Source organism: Panthera leo, chromosome B2 (assembly GCF_018350215.1).
Source record: "Panthera leo isolate Ple1 chromosome B2, P.leo_Ple1_pat1.1, whole genome shotgun sequence".
Lineage (NCBI taxonomy): Eukaryota > Metazoa > Chordata > Mammalia > Carnivora > Felidae > Panthera > Panthera leo.
In genome coordinates this window covers 145,872,324-145,899,374 of record NC_056683.1, presented here as the reverse complement: position 1 = coordinate 145,899,374, position 27,051 = coordinate 145,872,324, and the positions used below count along the sequence as shown (strand labels likewise).

Genomic DNA, 27,051 nt, shown 5'->3' with positions numbered 1-27,051 from the left:
GTTTTTTAAATGCCCCCTTAATTTAATTTTTTTTTTTTTTTGAGTAAACTCTCCCCCCCATCATGGGGCTCAAACTTGTGACCTGAAGGTCAAGAGTCACATGTTCTCCCAACTGAGCCAGCCAACTGCCCCTTTACGTGTTAGTTTCAAATAACGTGAGTCAATATTTTATGAGCAAGGGAAGTGCCTACTCATGTCCCAGACATTTAATCAAATGCCACTGTCCTTTACTAAAATTTAACTTACAGCCTACATGTTGCATTTTCCCCATAATTTCTGTATATTCATTCTTTCTAAACAGGGTTTTTAGTGGACCAGGGAGACAAAAAGAGGACTGACTTTTATAGAGTTTCTACAAACTGTTAGGCACTTCAGTTACTATCCCATTGAGTACATGGCAGCTCTGAGTTAATTATTACCCCCATTTTATAGGGGAAGCAGCTGAGGCTCAAGTTAACCAAATGACGTGACTCTGGTGACACAGTTAGCAAATGCTGGGAGCAATATTCAAACCAAACCTTCAAAGTCCTGAGTGGTTTCTGGCACACTTTTGGCCCCTTTATCAGTTAAAAGTGGGTCCCCCAAGAGCTATGTCTTTTAATGACCAAAATACTGTCATCTTTGAGTGGCTCTTTTCTCAGTATTCTAACCAGCGGTGATGTTGGATTTTTTCAAACATTAAGCTCTTACATCTCATTGAAATATCACCAAGTCCTGTAGAGAAAAGATTGCTGTGCTGGGTATAAAAAAGGCCTTATAGTTCTATCCTAATGAGCTGTGCAACACTGAGTAAGTAATTCAGTCTCTCTAACATTTGAACTAAGCGATCTTGGAAGCCTTTAAAGCTCTATAATTTTGTGATTCTGAGTAAGATGTTCTCTTCCATATCAGAACATTGATTTTGTTGTAATTTAATTTCTGTGCCTAGGATACCCTGTGCACAGATGGGTCGTCATGTAATAGCAATAAGAAATCTATTTAAAATTCTTAGGTGTCATTTTTGTACTCCTTCTTAAAAGTCATATTTTTGGATATTGGTTTCCTTAGACAGTATAATACATTTGACTGGAATTCTTACATTTTTATAATTTACAAAAGACTAAAACCAAATAGTGTTTCTTTTTCTTTCTTTCTTCCTTCCTTCCTTCCTTCCTTTCTTTCTTTCTTCCTTTCTTTCTTTTTTAACATACTACAACTGAAAAAGTAGAGCACTACAAAACCACATCCAGAGCTCCTAGTGGAGGAACTTACCCCTAAGGGAGCATAACCATTCCTGGAGGGTAGATTCCAGGCCTGTTCCTCTTTCTGCTCTTTAGACGCTTTACGAGTAGTCTATTTTCAATAGTTACTTCTTTGAATGAATAAAAGGAAAAAAAGAAAGGAAAACATAGACCTACTTGAGCTGTCAGGAGGGCAAGCAGCTGTGTAAAGCTGCTCACGGCCCAGAATACTTACCTGAGTAAATAGTAGCATCTGAAAAATCCTTGTCTGTCTTTAGTGACACAGGGAAAACAGAAGGAGAAGGAGGGGCCTCAGTGTCTGTTACTGTGTGCACAGTTTTTGCAGTGACTTGATGATTCCTGAAAAGCCTTTTGGAGTGTGAGATATGTCTCACCCCACAAGAAACGTTCCGTTTGGGGCGACAGGGACCGGAACATCCATAGTCCCCTGAATTCTTAATAGGTCAGTAAACAAGTACTTCTTGTTTTAATATAAAAGACAGTTTGTATAGTGATGATATTTTATCAGAATCCCTTTATTGAAATAAAAGATTAAAAGCAATTACAGCACTGATACTCAACCAGTCCATACTAGTAAACTTTATCAATTTTTAGTTTGGAACCATTTCCACACCTCTCAGGGCATAGTTGCTTCTCTTAGGCACACTGCCCAGCCCTTCCTGCAGAGTCCCCCCCGCCCCCACCCCGCCCCAGCCGGGCACCACTCTGGCCCCAGCTAAAGAGTAGAGCCTGGTGCCCTGCCCCTCTCCCCACACTGGGCTGATGGCCACTCAGGTCACTTGCGCTCCTGCCCCACCAATGGTTAAAAACATTTTGAATAATACTTCCATTTCTGTCAGCTGATTTGCATATTTAGAAAATTGCTTCTTTCATAGCCTCATGTCCATTAAATCGAGTTTTCCTAGTTTTTACTGATTGCAACGAAATTGGTTATTTTTTGTCTAAAATATATATATTGGTTATTTTGTCTAAAATGTATGTATAGGCTCTTTGGGCATATACCCAAGTTCAGAAAGAAAATTTATGAAAGTCACGTTTACCCAGTTACAATGAAACACCAGAGTTTTCGGCTTTACTATTTTCCACCAAATAATGTTGTAATAAACAGGTCGTTGCCAGAGCCGAAACATGATTAATCCTTCTCTGTATGGCAAACTTTTTATAATTTCACACCAAAGAGGTACCTCTGTTCTGCTCTCTCCTCTGTCCTAGATAGCCATTCACATTCCTTTGCTGAACTCTACAAGTAATACTGATGATGCCAGCATTTACTATTTCCTAATTATTCAGTCCAAGCCCCTCTGTAAAAATGTGTCACAGTTACATTTTGTAGATCTTCAAGGGCCCCCAACTGGATTCGCTGGCATTGACGGCCCCGTTTTCTTCCATACCCACTGGTGGGGAGCATGGTTTTTCAGATGGAAATGAAATGTAGCATAGTGAAATGAGTAACACGTTCTGTTTAGCAGTTCTAAAACGGGCACCCTGTATTTAGAGCGCGAGCCTGGAATTAAGTAGTGGGAAAGTGGCCGCTGACACGGAGACGGGCGGGCCGGGTTTCCCGGGCCAGCAGCATGTCCCCTGTCCAGGTGAAGCCGTTAAGGGAGCAGAACGGATGGGAGGAGGGAATCAAACACACAAAACTGTTAGATCATGAAATGAGGAAAGAGAAAAAGACTTGTGTTCAGAGTTCAAAGACAGCCCTGTAAGCGGTCCCATCAGCTGACCTGCCAGCAATAATCCTGCTCCCTCTCGGGTCCCGGCTTCCATTCGGGCGGCCTGGCCACCGGTCACTGGCCACTGGCGGGTAAGGGGTGGCAGGCCCTTCTCAGCACCGGCTTCCTTGACCTCTGGGGCCCCCAGAGCAGACCTGACTTTCTCCAATCCCTCAGCTGACCAGGTTCCAGCGTTTCAGCCGGGCAGGTGCCTCATGTCTGGAAGGCAGCTTTCACTTAATTGAGGGGCCCAACCAGACCCTGTCACTCCGTCCGGGCAGGGCGCCTCCTTGGGGTCCTGGCAGGAATGGGTACTTCATCCTGCACCGTGAAAATACGGAATCGTGGCCCCTTAGCCCCACTACAAAACTACCTGCCAAGCCAGAGAAATGCTTTTCTCACAGATGATGGACACGAATTGCCTTTAAACCCCGAGCAATGAAACAAAGTCCTAAAACATTCCCCCTGAAGGGTTTGCTGGCCCCGGGAGGAAGCAGCCCGGCACGGGGTCTGGAGCAGCAGCCACAGAATTCCTGGGTTCGCATCTCGGCCCTGCCACTTACCAGAAGTTGGGTGATGCCGCTTACCCCCTGTCTGCTCACCTGGAAAATGGGGTGATGCCACCTAAGGATGTTGTCAGGATTATGGGAATAAATGAACATGAAGTCCCCAGCAAAACCCCGATAGCACACAATAAGCTTTAGGTAAACAGTTCTCATTTAAAAACCCGAGAAGAGGGGTGCCTGGGTGGCTTGGTCACTGAGCACGGAGCCTGCCTGGGATTCTCTCTCCCCCCTCCCCTTCCCCCACTCACGCTGCCTTTCTCTCTCTCAAAATAAACTTTAAGATAAATAATAATAATAATAACACCTGAAAAGAGTGAGGCCTCAGTAAAGCTCCTAGAGATCAATGCACATGTGTTTCTGGAAAGTGTGTAAATATCTCTGTTTACGTTGAAACTGTATCCACAAAACTCAAAAGTACTTAGTCATCAATTTCCTGTCGCTTCCTATTGCGCGAACCATTTCCTGTTCCCAGGGCTGCTGACACCAGGAAGTAAAAGGGACAAAGAACCTGATGAAAAGGAGCCTTGATCCCAGGCTGGCTGTGTTGTCAGCAGCAGAAACAGTTGGTGTGAAGCTGGCCCACGGCCTCCAAGCTCTTCAAGACCCAGTTTTCAGCTGCCCGACAGCAGAAACAGCCCCACAGCAGTGAGGCGAATGTGGGAAAGGAGGCCGCCTCCTTCCCTTAACTGGCCCATCAACAGCTGAGCAGGCAGTTAGGAGACCCAGGAAGAGCATGTCTTCCGGAAGGTCCGGGACCAGGGTGGACAGTCTGCCCTCCCAGACTGGCATGAGCTCCCGGGACACCGGGGTCCCCTCACCAAGTTCTGTCACTGACAGTTGCAGGCCGACCCCAGGTTTCAGATGCGAGGTCCATGATGCCCGTGCAAGGGCCATCGCCAATCCCAGCCACGTTCAACAGGCAGGTGGATAAATAGGGGTGTCCGCTCCACCTGCCCGCTCAGCAAAACCATGCTTTATTTCTGTCAGCAGACATCCGGTAAGCAAAGCAATGAGCAACCCCCCCCCCCCTTTTTGTCATCAGATGCCATGGGAAAAAATAGCTCATGCTTTGAGGAACTTAAAGTCCGAGAGTGGGGTGGGAGGAGACAAATGTCCATACGCTCGCAAGTGGCTTCTGCAAGTCAGTTTCATCAGGTCACGTATGAAGCAACTAGAAGACCAGAGACAGCTCTGGGCGCCGCGGGCCTTCCCTGAAGTGAACCGGCTCTCTCCAGGTGAACCCCCAGAAGCCTCGGGTCCCGCCAGACTGGCGCTCTGAAACCGTGGGTCCCGTTGCCTCTGTGTCTGTCGCACACCCGGCCGCACACACAGCCTCTGAGGACTTCACCTGGAGAGCCCCAACTTTCTGTCCATAGTTTTCGGGTTACCAGAGCAGCCTTCAGAGGATCATTTCAAGACAAAAGCCGGGACACACAAGAAAACCAAGGTAGCTGAGAAGAAAAAGGAATTTCAAGTAAATGCTTTTATGAGTCCAGCTTCACAGTGAATCACACACCTCATGGTAATACTGATGTTAAACAAAACTGCCATTTGCCTCACCTGTTACCGAAAGGGCGAAGCGTTATCACTGGATTCCCCGGGGATGTGATTCAGCCCGAACTGTAATCGAATCCCTGACAAGGGCTTGATAAGAATTCGCCTCTCTGATTATCCATTTTTTACAAGACGGGTTTACTGTGAGGTGTAGATGTAACCAGGCGCTAAGTGAGGGTAGTGGTACATCGCCCACAGCAAAAAACTTAAATCACTGATTTTTACACCAGATTTTCCCAAGGCGGAATCTTGGTCATAGTACTGAGGTGACAGCTCACTTTGCTGGTGACACACACCTGAGCTCAAGGTTTGGGCGGGCCTCCCTCTTAGGGTTTCCCCTCCCCCATCCAGCCTCAAAGTCAGGCTCACCTCTCAGCCTCTCAGCTCTCTCTCATTTTCCCTGTCATCTTGGTCAGGGGGTCACTTCCTACCAGCCCAGCAGCCTCTCCACACAGTCTCAGTAGCACCATGATTTGCCTTAATCTTGGAACTTGCTGATGTGATGTGATCGAGTTTTTATTTATAACACAATACATTCCTATTAGCAACACGATATGCACATCCTGTGACCTTGTTCTTAACGTCTATCAGTGAGCTTCCCGGGTGGGGAAACTTGCTGGCATCTCAATATGGCTTTTTAAAAGTACTTAACGTAAGAGTTATCATTTCTGGGCACCTGGGTGGCTCAGTCGGTTGAGCGTTTGACTTCGGCTCAGGTCACGATCTCATGGTCCGTGAGTTCGAGCCCCGCGTCGGGCTCTGTGCTGACAGCTCAGAGCTTGGAACCTGCTTCGGATTCTGTGTCTCCCTCTCTCTCTGCCCCTCCCCCGCTCACACTCTGTCTCTCTCTCTCTCTCTCTCAAGGATAAAGAAACATTAAAAAAAAAAAAAGTTTTATCATTGTCGTTTACCCCTATTTGGCACTATATTCAGTAGTCTCCACTGGGTACAGCACTCACTAATGATACCATTGTAGTAAAGGAAATAAAGGTGAATTGCATGAGACGAAGCGAGTTTGCAAAAGCCTGTGGTCTTTCCTTCCTAACTTAAGCTGCACTTGTAATAAAAAGAAAAGTGTGTGCCCACTGGCTTCCCCCTAACAGGTACCTGAAATTCTGTGTGACACAGATCCTTCCTGGGTCTGAGAGCTAAGTTCTAGAAATACCAAAGAACTAGATCAGTCTCCTCCATCTGCCTGCGTCCCAGGCCAGCCGCCCTTCCCGAGCCCCTGGGCTGCACCTGGCTTCCTTCTCCCTCACCAGCCCCTGGAATGGACGAGGCCTGTGTCTCCTCCTTTCCAGCTCCTGCCACAGGCTTCCGCCTTCCCCTGCAGGGAGGACACCGCTGCCTCAACCTCTCCTCATCCCTGCTGCCCCCAAAACAAACACGAATTAACAGAAAGGACAGAGGAGTTTTAGTTATAGAAAGGTCAGAGTTTAAGAAAAATTACAAGCACTGGGAAAATGACAGGGTTGCTAAAGAATCTCAGAAGAGTCCAGCAGGGGTTCCCAAAGCCCGGCCTCATTTACATGTCGGTGGAGACCTGGGTCAACCCTTTGGAATGTTTCTGAACATTCTTATCAATCTTTTCTGTAGTTGGAGGTTCCCTGGTGGCACCTTCTCTGTTACCGGGGTGTGCGCTGCCCTAGCTCTTGGGTGATCTACACCCTGATCTCTGACCCTGTGACGAAGGAGCCCCTTCTTCCCCTCTAAGGCTTCTGTCCTGGGCTTGAGGCTACTTGCTCCGACCTGTGGTTTGCCACCGCGGTCCCTGATGGAGCACCTCCTGGTTGAGGTCTTGGGGAACCTATCCTCACGGCCTCTCGCCCCACACCCCAGACTTCCCCACTGAGCCATTCTCAGTCCTTGCGGCTGCTTCCCTGCTCCATCTGGATGCCTCCATGCCTCTGGGTGGAGCGGGACGGGGGTCTCTGTCATGGAATTACAACTGGCCTGGCGAGGTGATACAACGATGGAAGGCTCTGTCTGGGGCAGACGCCTTGATCTCAGCAATTCTCAGTTTTCTCAGCCGAAAAATGGGGGGCTAATAAAACCCCACCATTGGTTTGTAGTATTACTGAGAGGATGAAACGGGGCAACCATCACCAGGGCTGGACATCCACTTGGAATGTCGTGATGGTTCAATATGTATCGGCTGCTGGAATTACTATCAACATCCAGTTAGCACTTTTAGATGGCTTGCTCTATGGCATGCCTTAGTGTGAGGGCTCAAAGTAATTGTCTCTGCCTTCAAGAAATGTGCGGGGTGGCAAAGGGAACGAGTAAGCCCTAAATTACAAGCAATAGGTTGTCTTTTAATGTGCTTGATGTCCTTGAGCAGGGAGCAACCAACTCCACCTGAGGACAAGAACAGACGGTTATACAGATCATGGCGGAAAGGTGGTCCCACCTGGGGAAGGTACTGTGTACCTGCACGCAGGCCGTGGTGATGCCTAGTCCTGTCCCGGCATGAACTTGGCTAGTTCAGTAATTGCTCGGATTTAATGAACAGATCCAGGCTCCCCAGTAGTCCCATAGACTCAGGAGGAAAGAGCCTTCTGGAACCTGCCTCTATGGACACCCATCATCCCTCAGCCTCAAGCCTGGCCTCCAAATGAACCTTCCTCTGAGATGGCTATGCTTAACCTGAGGACCAGATTAATACAACTTCCACGGATTGCTTCCCGAGTGTTTCCCCGGCCTGGCCTGGGCCTTTACAGACATCATCTCACCTAGTCTCCCCCAGAACCCTGTGTGTTCAACCTATTTTGTATCAAGTCCTGGCTCCAACAATTTCTAATTTTACCACCTTGGGCAAGTTAACTACCCTCTCTGTGCCTCTGTTTCTTCACTTCCCATGAGGATGTTTGTCCCAGACCTCAGGTTGATGAGAGGCTTTTGTGAGTTGGTATGTGCAAAGCCCTGGCAAGGCCCCCGGCACATGGTGAGAACTCAGTGGCCATTACCCTCGTCCGCTGCACGTGCCTCTGGTTTCCAGCCCATTTGCAGAGTCGCGGTAACTGAGGTGAACGTTGACAGCAGTTCGCCAATACAATTTCCTTCTTTCTGGGCACATAGCTAATCTACACATCCACCTCTCTTTGACTTAAGTGTGGCCATGTGACTGAGTTCTAGTTAACACAATAGGAGCCAAGGTGATAGGTGGCTCTTCTCAGCCTGGCCCAGAGAAAACTCCCAGTGTGCCGCAGCGTGGTCTGTCCCATTGGGACCAGTGGAGACTTGGGTCCGGAAGATATGAGTCCCCAAGGGACTGCCTGGAGAAAGGCCATTTTGCAAACCTCTTCACCTGTCCAGTTCTGGTTACCCAAAGAAGAAACACACTTTCATTGTATTTAAACTAATACGCATTTGGCCAGTAGCCCCGCTAACCCTCACCGATACAACCCCTAAAACCTGAACTCAGCGAAGGGTCACTTTTGCAGTGAATGGTCAGAGCTGTTGTCTGCCCAGCCTGTTTCCCCTTACTCCCCCTCCTTTCCGTAAAGAGCCTCTGTTGTTTTGTGGGAAACTGAGCGTGATTGTGGTGTGTGCCTTAACATCTCTGCCACCATGAGCAGGCAGCGCCCACAGGACGCCGTGCCCTTACGTAGCCACTTGACCCAAGGCAGGCGAATCAATCATTGCTACCACTCCTACTGAAACTTGGGGAAAAGAGTGACCTCTCTTTTTCTGGCGGGACTGCTGGCTGCAGCGGATGAGAATATTTTAGGGACACAGTAGCCATGGTGGTAATCGCCACACAGAGAGAGCTTGCCAAAGAAAGCCGGTGTGGAGGAGAACAGAGCCAACCTGGAAGAACATCTCCTCCTGACATCATTTGAGCTCCTGCATTAATGTCTGAGTCATATTTCCCCATTACCTTGGTCGGTGAACCTCCTCTTTGGTTAAGCTAATTAGAACTAGTTTCCCCATTATTTGGAACTGCAAGTTCCCAATTTGCCAGCTTTGCCTCTTCTCCCAAGATCCCCGAGGGCCCTGGCTCCACACACACACTCTCCCCTCCCCTCCCCTCCCCCAGTACCTGCCCCTGAAAGCTGCTGTCTTCACAGTACACAAAATATTTAAATTCCTTAAATAATCAGTGACAATAACAGGCATGACTTCCACTAAGGGAAGAAGAGTATTAGTCACTCACATGTGGTCTCAACTGATAATACTCATCCTTAGAGCAGGAGCCTGGCTATACTGCTCGGAAAACAAGGCCCCATTAAAACCAACTCAGTAGGACTTCCCCCATTTTTCTTTAATTGCCCTGAATTGTTTCTAGAGGTCTCTTAAAATAAGTGCACTTGGAGGTCGGGGTTGCAAATTTCCCCTGATACCTGTTGCCTTGTGATGGCATTTGACCAATAATGGTTCGGTGTTTTTCATTGAAAGCAACATAGCTACAAACTTCAGAGATTTGTAAAATGAGAAGTAACAATGTAAATTAATTGTACTGGTTAGTTGTATACGTTATACTCCCAGCCTTCAGGTCAAGTCTTTTGGTCAAGTACAATATATCCCCCAATATTTGGTGGAATAGTTCTAAAACATGCACAATCCATTTGTTTTGTCTCAAATAATATCAAGCATTATAGGCTTTTATCTTTGCATTCTATTTTGAAATTCTTACTTAAACCAGTTTCGTATAATAATGGAGACTTTTCAAAAGCTGCTAAACTTGTCACTATCATTTTCTTTCGCTCTGGTGAAAACCAGACCGGCTACTTGACATCCAAGTCTCTGTCCCCATATTCATTTCCAAGCTCTGAGTTCATTAGCTCAGTGAAAGCACACTTGGGAGAAAAGACTTTTCCCGCTTTACCTTTAGCTTCTTTATCTTCCTGCACTCCCCCTGGCCCTGCACCCCCTCAACGCCCCCAAAATCCAAAATCAAGCGCCAGGAGTTCTAACTGCGCGGAGAGTTTTGGGTATGGAGTTAAAAATAATCCTGTTCAGGCTGGGGGGAGGGGCGGGTCAGGAGTTACTATTTAATGTGTACAGAACTTATGTTTGGGATGATGAAAAGGTTCTAGAAATAGATAGTGGCGACAGTTACCCAACATTATGCTGTAGTAAATGCCACTGAATTATACACTTTAAAACGATTAAAATGGTAAGTTTTCGGTATATTTTGTCACCGTGAAAAGGAAAAAAAAAAAAAAAATCCTGCTCATACTTCCCGTCTTGTATATTTGCGCACACCACTAAATATAGACGCATCGCTCATACGGATAGCAGCAACGTGGAAGAATGAAGAAGTCAGTCAAATATAAAGCGCAAAGCAATTTCATTCCTTAAAAAACGACAAGACAGAACAAAGCACACACATCCTCCGCCAGCTGTCTTTGGAAACCGGCTCTGTTTGCTCATGCGCAGAGCGAAGCCAAGCCCCGCGCTGGTATTGACAAGAGCAAGATGAATGACCCCCTGGAGACCATAGGGTTTGTATTCGAGTTTCCATCTCCTTTTCATCCCTTTGTCCCCCCGTCTTGATTCACATGCAGATTAACCGAGACCAACTCCTCACTTAAATAAGCTTTTCACTCCAGTTTGGAAGGTAGAAGGAACATCTAAATATTTATGAGGCTTTTTCTCCTGGGTCTATGATGCGCTCTCGTTGGATGTTGAGGAATTACGTTAATGAATGCGTGCCTGTGCACCCCGACACAGAAACCAGGCAAAGGGGGAAAACACACACACACACACACACACACACACACACACACACACACACAGCGCTTTGTCGGCACTCACCAAACAGTTCCCATGAAAAGGAGAGAAAAGAGAGAGGGGGAGGAAGAGAGATTTAAAATCTGTTGCCAGGAGAGGAATAAATTGTACAGCTCAACACAAAAGCAGGAACGAAGTTTCATCTTTGTTTTCTGGAAGTTGCAAATGTAACTGTTGTTTCAAGTCGGTACAAATGTGAAGGAAAACATGCTGATTGATTGAAAAAGGAGAACTGACCGCCGGGCTCTCCCCCGTGATGAAGAAAATTAACGACAGACTTTCTGTATTGGAAATACATCGTTTACTCGAAAACAAACACCTAAGCAACATTTTCTTTTAGGCAGTGCTTCAGCATGTCCCTTCAAGACAGATTATTTGGGTATGAATCCCTAAAAGGGTTGTCAGGGTTTTTATTGTCCTGCCCATATATAGTGTCTGTCTTTGTCTTTTCAGTGCCTTGTAGATCCTGTTTTCATTAAGCTAGCTAAATTCCACTTTAAAGTGAATTCACTCTAAATGTGTTTGCATGAAGTTAGGTCTAGTTATGACTTAGGCTCTAAATCATCTTTAATTATGGGTAATCTTTATGATATTTTAATAGGTAAAATAATACATTAGCACACTGGAACTGAAATGCAGACATATTAATGGCCTTAATATCACACTGCCAGAAAGTCATCTTTCCAGCCCTTTAATCATCCTCCTGGCCTCCCCCTTCCGTTCTGTTCTGTGAACACAGAAGGCCAGAACAGTCAAGGCCCTGCTCCAGAAGGGCTCCGTGGCTCTGTAATTATCTTTAATACGTGTGCATCAGGATATTAGGTTTAAAGGGGTACTTTTTTCTTCTTTTTTTAAAAAAAAAATATTGCCACTCAACTGGTATTTGTTTTCATTTGCAGGTCAGAGTATACAAAAGAGTGAGGTTGTGTTTGTTATTTTCGAAAATTCTTGCTCCATTCAAGCCATACTGAGCCTGGCTCTCATCACCTATCTTGATAGGGTACAAAAAAGGTTAAGAAATCCTACCTCTGACCCCACACAGCCCAAACTGCTGCTCTAGCTGAAGGAAGGAAAGTAGAAAATAAATCTCCAGCTTCCCTTTTAACACACAGAAGGCTTCCCTACATGTCTTTGTGACGAACTGAAAATTAGTTGCTGATTGTTAGTATTTATTTGTTTCTTTCACACTGGAATAAAATACAGAACATATTCTCCTACTTCCCACCAAAAACAAACAAACAAACAAATGCTGGTTACTTGATTAATAGTTATTTGAAGTTCAGATAATAATTAACTGTAGTCTATTTATGTAACTATTATATAATCTAAACATTACATATTCTTAGCTTAAACAGGAGTGTCATTAAATCAGTTTCATCAATAAAAACGAAGACAAAATGTTCACACAGAAAAGTTTAACAGTCTTTCATCTGATACACTGACAGGGAATTGTATTAACTCAGCATTATTTCTTAGTCATTTATTACTTACTTGTCTGAGTGAATAGGCACTTGGCTATATCTAAGTTTAAAGAAAGCTGTATCTAGGTTTTAAGGAAAAATTTAGTGAAACGTTTGCAAAATTGTTCCCATTCCCTATCCACCCACCCCTTGTGGTGGGGGTGGGGCGGGGGGGGGAGCAGAATGCATTGTTTGGAAGGTATTTCAGAAGGACATTTTGTATAAAACTTGGAAAATCAGTGTGAATATTCGGTAAAGAAGGCCAGCTTCTCTCCCATACCTAAAGCTGCAGGAGGCACCTGTCACCCTGAGCCCACCTCCTGGAAAGGGGCCACCCACACTCATCACCAGGCCTAGTCTGGCATCTCCCACATGCAGTGGAAAACAGGAGGGCTGGCCGTTTAAAGGCCACAGTAGAAGGCCGTGATCTGCATGGAGTTGAAGGTCTGCAAGAAAATTTCCCTTTACTAAAAATACATTCCTCATCAGTATACTTCTTAAGATTCCTATTACTTAAAATTAAAAGCCTTTAAAAAACATGAATATATTCTGCCATCAGTTGTTAAGCTCTCACCGAAATTATCGTACTGGATTCACCTTATTTATTTTTATTTATTTATTTTTGAGAGAGAGGCAGGGGGAAGGGGCAGCGAGAGAATCCCAAGCAGGCTCCGCACTGTCAGCGTGAGCCCGGTGAGCCCGGTGCGGGGCTCGAGCTCACAAACCATGAGATCACGGCCTGAGCCAAAACCCAGAGTTGGACGCTTAACCGACTGAGCCACCCAGGTGCCCCATCAATATTATTATTCCTAATGAGGATTTAGAAGAAAGAAATTGCATTTTATTACTTAATATTTTATTTTATTATTTTTTTCTTAGCTCTATTTTCTATAATAGGCATGAGTTAATTATCTAATAAGAAATTAGCAACAAAATTTGTTAAGAAAAAAAGTTTGTCCGTGGTCAGCAAATTTCTTGGTGTCTTATTGGTTGAGTGTCCCTTGTAGGAACTTCAGGGAAACCTACTCCGGGGTCACAGAAGTACTTGGGTCCAAGGACAGATGGAAAAACTATGCCCATACTCTTAAGACAGTGTCTCTCCTGACATTAAAATAGAGCATGTCAGGAAGTGGTCACGTTTTGAGAGATGTAGACAAAACTGGAAACTTTTAATTAATTTGAACAAATATAGATGTATGTACATTTCTGAAAACAGTTTATAATTTCTCATTGGCTTTTTGAGATACAACCAAACTCACCCAAAATGTAGGTGACACTTAGCATTTGTTTACACTCTCAAAAACTTGTAGACCTCCTCTTTTGTCTAAAGTCTGCTTTTTCTAGTGCGACCTCATTACCATAGGGTTTCATGCAAACAAAAGCATTGCAGAACATCATCCTATCTCGCACCCGAACTGATCTGAATCTGTATTAACGCACAGCAAGGAACAAATGGGAGTATCTATATGAAGTCTTGCCTCAGAACTGAAATATTAGAAATGACAGTTTTACATTCAGTATCATTTTTCTCAAGGGTTTATCTCATGGCATCATTTTTGTTTCTCAAACATTTTCAAATATTTGATCCTTGAAACCTTCACCCAACTCACTGCAAAGTTTAAAAATGCTGCCTATTTCAGAATGTTTGCACACAGTTCTCAAACATGAGAGGCACAGGCAGACCAGCCCCCAGCTGTTTTCAGGGAAGGCTGGCTACATGCCAAATTCAAAACTACCCTGACCTGTCTTCCCCTGTCCTCTGACAGTGTGTACATGTACTGACTCATCTGGGAAAAAAAAAAAAAAAGCTGGTTTGTAAATGGGGGAGAAACTATCCAAGAAGTATTCGCACAATGAAATGATCGTCTTCTTTTGGCCATACTGACAAACAACCAGTCAATTCAGTGAGAAGAAAAAACATTTTCTTTTTAATAGTTGATGAGTGTGCTTAACACAATTGCCTGGTTTGTTTATACTGGTTAGTTGTTGAATGATCTGCATAGCTGAATCTGAAATCTGGGTTTTCATAATCTAAGAAGAATTCCCATTGAGTAATGTTTTCAGTTAACGACTGTACTGCTGTAATCAATGCTTAAGCATATGGTTAAAGGCAGCTAATATTGGGTCATAAATGCTGCACGTGGCCAGTGACCACCAAAGAGCCCTGGGCTTCTGGGTTTCCGTCCCTGACCCATACAATGACGGCATTTGACCATTTTGTATGTCGGATTTCCTGAACCAACAATAACAAAAATACAACTTAAAAACCAGTGATCCAGACTGGCGTCTTACTCATTTCACCCCTGTACAGGATTGCACAAAGACATGGAAACCAGAGCAGATCAAATTCGGAGCCTACCGACCTTGGCTGCTTGCCTTCAAGGAATGTTTATGCCTTTGAAAGACGTGCTATCGTTTAGCTTTGTTGTAGCCTTCTTTCTGCCATGTTAGTGTCCACCATCAGTTTTTCCAGTGAACGATTTAAGGTCCATTCTTGGATTTCCTTGACTGTTCAAACTAGTTGATATAACAGAGAAAATAAGGAAGAGGGATTATGTAATCTTCCATTTTAAACGTGATTCATCTATAAAATCATTCAGTCTTCCTAAACTATGTGAATGGAATTTGTTTGCATAAATCTAATGCCACCAAAGACTTCTAAACCGTGAACTAATTACGCGATCTAATTTTGGAGCTTTTCCAATGTTAATCTCTAAATTAGTTATCTTCTGCTTTTCTTTTATGTGTCATCTTTTGCTTTTTCACATTTCATTAGGTATCAAAACCAAGAGAGACAAAGTACAAGCTATTTATATTTTATCAAGTCTCAAGAAAATGGAAAATGTTTTATCCCAGTTAGATCTACAGGAGAGCAAGATGGGTCCTAGACTGATGTTTTGGCACAAAATAGAAGTACAAATAATTATGGGCAGTGGTATCTTAAAACACTTTTTAAAAATCAATCCTAAGAAGGACAGTTGTTTTGCTGTATTTGATTTTCATTTTTTTAATTGAAATGGACCTTCTTGTGCAGCCATGTCTATGTGTGTTGTATGTATGTTCAGACATGTATGTGTATACAGTATGTACCTGTATGCATGTACAATGTAAGGAACATTGACTGTTACATCAGAAGACACGGGTGCAAGCCTGTCCCATCATCACTCGCTGGCTGAAAGCAGGCAAGTCGTCCCCTACCATTTATGAACGTCAGCTTTCTCATCTAAAATTGGGGTTCACAGTGGTTTTCCAATCTGTTTCAAGGACTTGACATAGAAATCAAAGTAGATAGTACACATGAAGCTTTATTGATTAGATGTATAAGGTCCTAAAAACATGTACTGGTGAGTGACTTAATTACACCAATAACCCAACATAAGATTTGGAGCAACTTACTTAACTTTGGGCCATATTTCTTTGTAGACAAATGTGACTCATAAAAGGTTCGTGGCGAATACAAAGGGCACTGACTGTCATGGAGGACAGACCTACTCGTTAGGACCCTTGTTTTTGTTTGTTTGTTTATTTGTTTTTAAGGGACACAAACTCGACTTGAAGTAGTTCAAGCAAATAAAAAAAAAAATGTTTATTGAAAGCCTCAAGTAACCATGGAAAAGAAGCCACAGGGCCTCAAAAACCACTGGAACCAGAAATTTGAATGCTAGCAAGACTTTCCCTCTTCTCACTGCATACTGTTTCTGGTTTTCTCAAACTTCCTACACGTGGCTAGGACACAAGGCCACCAGCAGCCCCTGCCCCCACACCACCCCCTGCATCTCACAATTTTGCCATAAGAAGAAAAAAAAAAAAAAACCTACACTAAAATTGCCCACCTCCTCATCCCAAGCCTGATCCCAGTTGAAGAGTCCCCAGAAAAGACGCTAGTCAGCTCAGGTCAGGGGCCCCGGATGGGAACATGTCCCTGGTAGCTCCCGTTTGAACCAGGTGGTTGGAGTCAGAGTGAAGCGGTTGTCCCCAAGAAATGGGGTGGTGTTTCTAGAAACGAGGCAAGGTCCTAAGCAGTCAGAGCAGCAAATGCTCACAAAAGTGCAGGAGGCTGGCCCGAGCAATGGCCTTTCTTGCCATTCTCTGGTGAAGGTGACCTTAGCCTCATGGGTGAAGCTTTCTGTCAAGTGACAAACAAAACCTACTCCTGCCCTTCTGTATTTGACGTGAGGAACAAATTACAGAATAGATTTAAATGTGCCTTTAGCGGTTTCAAGTGCTAAACCAGTAACAGGTAGATTCACTGATGCTGGTTCTCCCCCTGCACTTGATCAGTGCCTGTGATCCAAACCCCCCTTGTGTATGTCCTCACGAAAGTACAGAGCCAAGGATTAGAACCATTCTCTAACTCTGTTTTGTTAGGAAACAGCACTCTTCCGGAGTTTTTTTCATGGTTAAAATTTGATTCATCTCCTGTTAAATCATGCATGCGATTTACTTGGGGCTATTCCTGAAATTTTTTCAATTAGAAAAATGTAAATTACAAAATACATTATTCATCATGTGCACACAGTTGACTGCGTTTTAGAGTATCACCTGAAGAAACAACAGTAGAGTAACAACACAAATAGAAATTCGTTGATATCACACTAGTGGAATAGACCCTATTCCACTTGGGTCTATTTGTAGAACTTTCCCACTCCTGAACAATTTTCTCTGGTGATTCTTGTCCGCCAAGGGACCTCTTCTGTTTGTCGATGGTTGGGTCCATCGTGTGCACCATTTGTGGCCCCACGGTGGGGACTCACGGCCCGTACTTGCGTTGCTCCGGTGTGTCAGCTAGATCCAGCCTCTCTGTGTGGCTCATGTGGCTACTGTCCAGTAGGAATGTATCTCCACTTCGTTTTTACTGCGCACCCATGCTATATGTCCATCGTATCCTTCAGGACCAAGTTGAATGTACTGCTCTAGGATAGATCTTACACCGTTGTCCCTCTCTCTTTAGAAGAGCTTCTTTGTTTGGATGAACATGTGATCCGAGCGTATCCGTTGGCGCTTCTCAAAGACGTAGCTTTGTGCGTCTTCTCAAGTCGCTACGTGTGTATGTTTGTCTCCCCAAAGGTAAAACCGGAGTGAGTGCCAGGTTACTTTGCAGGATGACTGCAGTGACCTTCAGTGCCACCAGGAGAAAGCAATCTGGTATGTTGTTGTAAAAGTAGGACACACAGCAGCAACCTCAGCCAACTTCACCAGTCTGCCCCATTCCCGTGTGGACCTCTCACCTGACCGGGACTGGGGGTGGGAACTGGAATAGGTCGGCCCTGGCCGCTGTGCCCCTGGGCCGGGGCCGCGGGGGCTGTGAGAGGACAGAGCATCTCCTGCCCAAGGCTGCAGTGGGAGAGCTGGAGGGTAAATGCTGAAAATAATATTCTGGGCTGAGGGCCAAGGTCATGGCCAATGAGTGTGTCCAAACCATGTCATAAATTAAAGTAACTATTGGAAAACTGGGAGCTGAGTTGCGGAGCCAAAATGAGCGGTGCTGGGCCACAGAACGAGCCAAGAATGAAGAGAGGGACGAAGTGCAGCAGACCACACTGTCAAAGGTCAGCTAGGCGCTGTGCTGGCAGGCTGGCCAGGCCCAGGAGGGAGCCAGGCCCCCGGAGACGCGGCAGGCAGAAGCGTGCTGGCTCATCTACGGGCTCCTTCCATCTGTTCCCAGGGATCCTCCAAGTTAACTCTAACTTAAAAGCTCTTCACAGATGGGCAAGAAATTCGATTCTTCTGTTCTCCTAATCCCCAAACAAGCCATGATACACACAGAGGCAATTTCAGGTTGAGTCATGTTACCTTTCTCCAAATTGCAGGCAATCCCCACTTCTCTGGAGCCCTACGGCACAGACAGAGCACCCCGCCTGGAGTGCAGAGGAAAACCCTAGCAGCTGAAGATGCTAAGGCAGCGAGGAAAGCCACACCGTGCGGACAAATGAGTCTGTGATTGCTTGCTCGCCCCATGGGTGTGGAGGGGACAGGACAGTATGCGATTCTGTGACACTTTCCATACTTATCTAAGCATCCATACACTTCCTGTCCTCCCTCCTCTTCCTGTTGGGACATTTTTGTTCATGCCCAATGCTGTAAGATTCCAAAGGAAATACAAGTGCTTTATGATGATCTAAATCAGCATCCAATTGCAAGGCCAGGCTTTCTTTGGCAAATTCAATCATATCCTAGAGACCAAAAAAGAAGACTTTTCAAACCCCGAGCGTAATCTGATCACTCCTACAATGCCATGGATCTATAACAGCTTACTTGTCTCATCCAATGGCAAAACTGTATTGGTGCCTATTACTCACACATGAATTGTTTAATTCTTTTTTCTTTTTTATTTGAGAGAGAGAGAGAGCAGGGGAGAGGGACAGAGGTGGAGAGGGAGAGAGGATCTCAAGCAGGCTCCACAATCAGCACAGAACCCAACATGGGGCTCGATCCCACAATACTAAGATCATGACCTGAGCCAAAATCAAGATTCAGACGCTCAACTTACTGAGCCACCTGGGTGCCACTAAATTGTTTAATTCTTTAAAAAAAAATTTTTTTTAACAGGCATGCCTGATTGACTCCATTGAAACAGCGTGCAACTCTTGATCTCGGGGTAGTGAGCTCAAGCCCCAAGTCAGGTATGGAGATTACTAAAAAAAAATAATAATAAACTTAATGAAATAAATACAAGAATTTAACTTATATAAAAAATAATAATAAATGAAAAACATTTATAACAAAAAATCAAACATATATGGCCATCCACAATTCATACAGGGTAGTCATCTAACCATTTGGCGATTGAATTATTCTTCCTATGTTAATTTGGCTTTGAAATGCTGATGAATCCCCCTTATGCACAAGTTCTGGGGAAAAGGTCCCTGTCTCTGCTCAGCTCTTCTCCCCATACCCCACTGCCGGAGGGGAAGTCAGGAAAAGAGGGGAAGAGCGCACCTCCCTCACTGCCTGAGCTATGTAATTGGATGGAGACCCACCTTGGCAGCCAGAGTTGGAAGCATCCAGGTGGCCCAGGAATAATCCAGAGTCCACTGTAATTTTCATTCCCTGGGTTTTCTCGTGGGAGTATAAACATTTTGGGACTCTGGAGGACAAGAAAATAAGAAAAAGTCCTTTCTACAAAAAAAAAAAAAAAAAAAAAAAAAAACCCTTTATTCACAAACTCACACCGATTAAACTGATCACTTTCATAAAACCCCTCATTTCCTGGTGGGCAAGTTCATACCTGGCTGAGGATTATATTCCCTGCTTTGTATCCAAGGATTTATACATGCAATTTCTCTTAAACACGAATTCTTTCTATCTAGAATTTGAACTTGTCACTTAAAATGGCTGAAAGCACAAGATTCTTTTCCAGACAGTGACCAGAACAAAGGAGTGACTCCCACATATGTCCTTGTAGATGATTCTTGGCACTCAGAACCTCAACATCAAGGGGGTGGGGAGGAGTGCCTTCCCCCCCAGCCTTATAGCTTTGGAGAGAGAATCGAGAGGTGATGCAGGGACAATAAATGCACACCGCAGCACCCAAAACGAGGGAAGGTGAAACTCCCCCTCTGCCACCAACCACCTGGGCTGCTGTGGGGGTTGGGGCAACTGTCACCAAGCACATCTCCAGCACTCTCTGGGCTTCAAACGCTGTGTTAGTTTTTTTGGTTTTGTTTTGTTTCATCTAATTCTTTAAGTGTTTATTTATTTTTGAGAGACAGAGCACGAGCAGGAGAGGGTCAGAGAAAGAGGGAGACACAGAATCCGAAGCAGGCTCCATCCAGGCTCTGAGCTGTCAGCACAGAGCCTGACGTGGGGCTCGAACCTACAAACTGTGAGATCATGACCTGAGCTGAAGTCAGACGTTCAACCGACTGAGCCACCCAGGCACCCCAAAACGCTGTGTTAGTTTGAGTGAACAGCCACCTCATTGTCCCAAGATGAGGAGACTTCCTGCCTGAGGGATGGTCAAGTGTTGATTGTAACTTTCTGTGGGGAGGCAGAGACAGGGGTCCAAGGACATTTGCTGAAATGCTGAGCACGCTGTATTGGATGATTAGAGATTAGAGACTCACGTTCTAGTCTGTTTGCCTCTGCAGAGCTGTGACCTTGGGCACATCACTGCCCAGCATTTCACTTTTCCTTACCTTTACGATACCCGAATTCAATTATGTTTTTCCTGATCTCTTCAAGCTCCGACATTCTGTAATTACAGCAACCAAGACCAACAAGAACGTTGTTAAGATTATTATGTGAGCAGTGGATTCTCAAACGTGAACTAAAGAGTGGATTCCAGAGGCACCTTGAGCGTGTCTTTAGTATTATTTTGTCAGGTTACCACTAGGAATGTCCTAAAATAGATCCTGAGTAACAAACCAATAAACCCCATGCTCTATAATGTGACCAAACCAGATTAGAACAAACTAGAACAGATTTTTATCTTAACAAGGAAAGCGCTAATTTATTGAGCACCTACCATACCAGACATTGTATTAAACCCTCTACATCCATTTCCTTATTTACTCTTCAAAGCAAGCCTGCGAAGTTATTAGTATGCCCATTTTACAGATGAGGAAACTAAGTCTCAGAGAGAATAAGCAAATTTACTTCTGTCACTCTGCTCAGATCGAGGTCATGTTGCTCTGACTCCTCACTAATATTTTTAAACACTACCACTCTATTACCCACTCACTAGGAAATAACAAAAACCTGCAGTAAAAATAATGGCAATAATAGCTTCCTCAAGTGTAGAAACTTTGGTTTGATTATAGATCTTTTCTTGTGCTTAGAATAAGACCTGAACAAAGGTGGTTGTCACTGAAAATTTGTTAAATGAAAAGTAACCGCCCTTTGTTGGCCAGTGTCCTGTCTTCTTGGTGTTTACTGTCTCTAACACAACACTGTCCAGTAGAATTTTCTGCGGTGAATTGAAATGTTTGTTCATCTCTATTGTCCAACTGGTAACCACATGTGGCTATTGAGCACTTGAAATGTGGCTAGTGTGGCTGAAGAACTAAATACTGAACTTTATTTCATTTTAATGAATTTCTTTAAATTTTTAAAAATGCTTTCATTTATTTATTTTGAGAGAGAGAGTGCAAGCAGGGGAGGGGCAGAGAGAGAGAGAGAGAGGGAGACAGAGAATCTCATGCAGGATCCGCACTGTCAGCACAAGGTCCAACGTGGGGCTCGAACTCACGGACTGTGAGATCGTGACCTGAGCCGAAGTCAAGAGTCAGATGCTGAACCAGCGGAGACACCCAGGAGCCCCTCAGTGAATTGAACTTTAAATAGCTACATGTGACTAGTGGCCTCCATATTGGACAGTACGAGTCTAGAGTAAAATATGGGTAAAGTACTTGCCATAGAGTAAGAATCTGGCTTTAGCAATGGAGATTCTTTGAGATAGACGTCTCGCCCAAGAACTCATGAACTGGAAGGGGTAGAATTATGAGTCAATCCTGAGCCTTTCTGATATAACCCAACTCATACTTCCTTCACTAGCTTCCTGTCCAACGTTATGGGAAAAAGAATCAGGAATCTTGAGCCAAAGAAGCCCCCAGATCATGAAATGACCATCCCACGATTTGGAACGTCTTCCCATGCAGAACTTGATAGTCCTTTGGAAACGGGAGTCCACTGTTTTTTTGGCGAAAGTTGATCACATAAGAAACTTGTCCCAGCCAAATGAAATGTGCAATCTGACACTGGTGCTTGGTCCCTCCCATTACAGGAAGCCCGCGGTGTTAGCTCACGTCCAGTCTATCCGAGCTGTAAAAATAAAACAGCAGGAGCCATAGGAGTGCAGGCCAGTGACGCTATCGCTGTACCTAAGGACAAGCGAGTAATTGGTGGGGGGCATTCCTGCAGTTGCTGTACAATAGTATTTCTCAACCTTTTTCATGGACTTTCCCCCTAAGATGTCTTTTCAGACGTTTCTTCCAAAATGCCCTCACCAGAGAAGTTCCAGCATCACAGAAATACTGCTCACTTTTTTACGTACTATATGTTTATCTGTGCTTCATACATTAAAATAATGTGATTTTTGCCCCCCACCCCCACCCCCAAACCAATTTTCATCACCTTGTCGGAGGAAGGATGATATCACCTTGGCTGAGAAAGTTCTAGACTGGATGAATTCTTCTTGACTGTGAAAAGAGACCAAGGGGAAAAAACGTGGGCTCCAGTCAGTCAGGCTTTGGGTTGAGTCCTGCCTCTCCCTCTCAGGCAAATGACCTAATCTTCTTATACCTCTGTTTTACTCATCTGTAGAATGGAGATAAAAATATTGTCTCCCTCCTTAAGTTGTTGTGAGCATTCCATGAGCTAATGCATATTCATTAGGAATTTGGAGCACCCAGTAGGTGCTCTCTAAATGTGAGCTAGTTTCACTGTTTTTATGAACACAGGAACATTCTGGCAGCGCGGCCAGTTTCCGAATCTCTTGTTTTCTGTTAGTTGCCATTTTGGATTCTTTAACCTTACGAAGGGGCTTTATGACATCTGGGAGCAGCCACTTATTTCGGGATGAAGTTTCTTACAAAATCGCTGCTCAGAAAGGTACAGGGCGTCTTCCTCATCCAGCTCGAGTCAGATCTCCCAAACACTCACGAAGGCCCTTCAGAGCGATGAGGCTGAGATCACAGACAGCGTTTGCCTGATCTAAAATATGCACGGTAACACGGTCTTAATTAGATGTACATGTCTCTGAAGATATAAATAAATGCTTCCCTTTTTGATATGTCTGATTTAATAGCCTAATAACAGGGGACTGCTGCTGAAATATAATTCAGGGGGTGAGGGAGAAATTAATAAACTCAAATATTTAAAGCTCAACAGCAATTAGCAACCCATTTAAAACAAATTTCCGAATTTTAATTTTATTTATCCTTATCCAACCAGGACTAAGCCTGGGGTTCATTATTATTCATTTGCAGACCTAACAGGGTGCTCTGCCCTTTGCTGGGGAGGCACTCTCGAAGTCCATTACACGGGGGCAGCGGGCCATGACCCCAGCGACGGCAGGCGGTGGGAATTCACCAGTCCCACCCGCACGGTGTTTCCCATTACCCCATTTACTAGTTTTCCTTCTCTCACTTCTTTGGAAATTGGACACTCATTTTTCTGCTGCATGTTTAGCTACCCACATACACCCATGCACAAAAACAGAACACCGTTTTCTGAAGGGTCCCCGTCAGGGAACATCCACCTCCGTGACCTCTGGTCAACTAAGGCAAGACCTGAGTTCTGACCTCCTTCGTGCGTATATGGAGCGGGTACGAAAGCGAGTCTTTAGCATGTGTACTTAGTAATCATCCCGAAGTGAGGTCCCCACCCCCTGGGATGCGGGAGGGTGTGGTGGGTTCAGCACTTTGGCATTTTCCCCATTAGCACCCGTGTCTGGTGGGACAAAGATGGAGAAGAACCGGACACGTTCCAGAGGGACGAACCGGAGGGCACGTTACCAACATGCAGTGGAGACTCTTCCTTAAAGATGCTCAGCTCAGCGTGGGGGTGTTGGAAGCACACAGGGCTGGAGGGAGTCATGTTTTTGACAGCAATGTATTATATACGTGTCCCCTGGGGACAACTGGAAAGAAGGGCTGGGAAGGGCCACACTGAGAGAGCAAATGGAGGGCGCGTACTCAAGCTCAGCCTTGGGCATGTGCACAAGTTCAAGGCAAGAGGGCCCTGGTGTGGCCTTTCTTGCAAGGGCTGCTCCTCCTGCCTGAGCCAGGGCCCTCACCACTTAGCAATGACCAACAAACCCTAGGCCTCTTCTCTGAGAACCCCTCCACGCTGCTCCAGTGGGACCCATTAGCCATGCTTGGACGGCCTGGTTCTACCCATTTGGCCTTAGCCAGGGGTCTCTCCCAATTACTCCTCTCTCCCAAGAATTTAGAATTGGAACTAGAGGTGCCCACTCTCTGCAGCAACCTTGACCGAGGTGAGGCAAATCGGGAAGCTGGAACTGATGTTAGGCAGGTGGGTGGCCTTCCTGAGCTATTTCAGAGGCAGGGAGAGCCGGGTTATACAGAGCGAGAAATGAAAAGAACAGAAGAAACCTTTGAAAAGCTGTCAAGTGACTGCCTGGATTGTGAAGGCTCATCACTCTCCACTCTTGGTCCTCCATAGGACCTGACTGTGCTTCTGGCCCTTGGGGTCCATTCATCTAGAGAATAAATTCCTCTTGCATTTTGCTGAAACTCAGGTAGGTCATGATCTTTGTGCCAGTAAAACACTGAAATGGTCTTAGTGACCAAGGAGACCCATGGTCATCATTAGCAACTCCAGAGTGTGGGCAAAGGCAGGGGACCCGGACACGGTTGACCCACAACACACAGGAGACTTCTCTGCCCACAGGCTGTAGGGAAGGTAGGGGACAGGGCCATCGTGAGTTGGATGAGACAGTGGAACAGCCAACCTGCCAGAAGGCCCTCCTGGGATCAGAGGGCAGACGGCAAGCAGGAGTCCTGAGATCACAGGCTTTCCATCCAAGGTGGTGGACTCTAGGGCTGCCGTCACAAATGGCCACAACCTAGTGGTTTAAAACAATAGAAATCTAGCTTCTCACGGTTCTGGAGGGCAAAAGTCCAAATTCATGGTGTGAGCAGGGCTGTGCCCCCTCAGCCTCTAACCGAGATTCTCTTCTCTGCCTCTTCCAGCTCTGGGGGCCTCAGGTGCTCCTTGGCTTGTGGCTGTACCACTCCAACTCCTGCCCCTGTCCTCACATGGCCTTCTCCTCTTCCCTCTGTCCTTTCTGTGAGTATGTCTTGGAAGGATACCTGTCACTGGATTTAGGACCCACCCCGGTAAGCCAGGATGATCCCATCTCAAGATCCTTCATTTAATTACATCTGCAAAGACCCTTTTTCCAAATAAGGTCACATTCACAGCTTCCTGAGGTTGGGATGTGGACATATCTTTTGAGGGACTGCTAGTCAACAAACTGCCGATGAGAAATCAGCCATGTTGACTCTGGCCAGTTTGGGCGGGGGGGGGGGGGGGGGGGGGGGGCGCATGGCGATCTCAGGGAGCAAGGCCCAGGCAGTTCCAGGCAGGAGACTAGTGATTTGCCCGTTGACAGGGCCCAAAGGTAAATTAGTAGCTTATAATAAGCAGATGGAGTGGGGAATCCAAGAAGGGTATGTTCAATTTTTCCTATTAGTTCAGCTTCTGTTCATTCAAACAACCTTAAGTGATAAAGAAGATATTTGACAGTTAGTGGGGTGGCTCAGAGAATTAACACAAGAGCCAACGATCCACTTCTGGAACCGACACAGAATCCGGAGCAGATGTTGTCGTTGAATGCTGCCATTTTCCAGAACTCCATCGTGGACATGTGCTGCCCTGATAATGCCTGAGCTCTCTCCCAGAGGAGAAGTGGGCTCCAATCAAGTGTGAGAGTTATCAGCCATGGTACAGGCATGACAGCTGTGAGCTGGAGAAGTCACCCCAGCGGGGGTCTGTGACAGGCGGGCTGGGGTGGCTTCGGTGCTGGACAGGGGGAGGGGGGACCAGAGAGCAGGAGCAATGCAGCCAGCTGGGAGTGCCTGGTCCAGAGACCACATGTCCAACCACTTTGTCTAAGGACTCTTGAGACTCAAAAATTAAAGAGAAATCCAAAGAGACATAAGTGGCTTGTATCTATCAATAGTGACTTATTAGAAATTAAAGCCAAGGGGCCCCTGGGTGTCTCAGTCAGTTAAGCATCTGACTCTTGATTTCGGCTCATCGTCTCATGGTTCGTGAGATCGAGCCCCACATCAGGCTCTGGGCTGACAGCAAGGAGCCTGCTTGCGATTCTCTCTCTCCTCTCTCTCTCTCTCTCTCTCAAAAGTAAGTGAACTTTTAAAAAATCTTTAAAAAAAAAAAAAAGAAATTAAAGCTGAGACTTCGTAAGACACGAGAACACAAGCACACCTGCCATCAGCTGTCAGAGCGATGATGTCACCACACCCGGGGCGGCCACGGGAAGGCTTCACTGCACACTCCTACGAGAAGAGGGGTGAAGGTCAAGAGCATCTTAGTGTTGTTACGAAATCAGTCCTGGCCTTACCCATCCTCTGAAAGGGCCCCAGGGTCCCGCTCGTCCCAGACCACGTGGGGAATGGCCGGCATCGTGGTTCGGGACGTGGACTCCAGGGCAGGGCTGCCCGAGTTTGGAACTTGGCCTAGCGTGCTTCTTACCCACCCAGCACCTCCGTGTCCTCATCTGAAAATGGGGCAACGGTGGTGCCCCCTTACAGGGCTGTGGGGGCATCAGGACAGTGCCGAGCGTGGGCATGGAGACGCCGCCCTTTGGCTCGGGTGAGGCACCGCACCAACACTGAGGCCTGGGATTGCCAGATGTAGAAGCACCAAACTCCGCTGGGACGGGCTGGCCAGGGGCCCGAGGACCGGCTCGGGACCCAGACTCAACCCTGGACCTCCTGGCTCTGTGGGGGGTTTAACACTTCGAACCCCCACCCCCACCCCCCATCCCCCCCCCGCCAGAGAGCAAGCCCGGCTCCAGTCCAGGTGCCCGGGCCAGCCGGGGGGTGCCACGTGGGCTTCGTTCTCAGGAGCGGGTGGGGTGACAGCCCACAGGGATGAGATGCCGTCTGATAGCTCAGCAAAGACGATTCTCAAAAACATATCCTTCTTATGGTATCCGCGACTTGTATTGCCGAGATGTGGATTTCTCTGCATCCATCAATAAAAATGTGGAATTGGGCCAATTTATGAATATTTCATATACAACCAACTTAAGTGTTGAATGCTCAAAAATGATAAAAACCTGTCAATA

At 45.8% G+C, this 27,051-nt stretch overlaps 1 long non-coding RNA gene across 2 annotated transcripts in view; it reads left to right on the top strand.

Moving 5' to 3' along the window:
• LOC122220585 overlaps positions 1-23,104 on the top strand; it is a 29,519-nt gene extending 6,415 nt beyond the window's left edge. Inside the window, exons 2-4 of one of the 2 annotated variants that reach the window (XR_006202942.1) lie at positions 18,083-18,191; positions 18,822-18,895; positions 21,768-23,104. This is a non-coding gene — a long non-coding RNA (uncharacterized LOC122220585). Of the gene's footprint in view, positions 1-18,082; positions 18,206-18,821; positions 18,896-21,767 lie in introns of both variants that reach the window. The other variant, XR_006202941.1, reaches the window with a different exon arrangement.
• Positions 23,105-27,051: the final 3,947 nt, after the last annotated feature.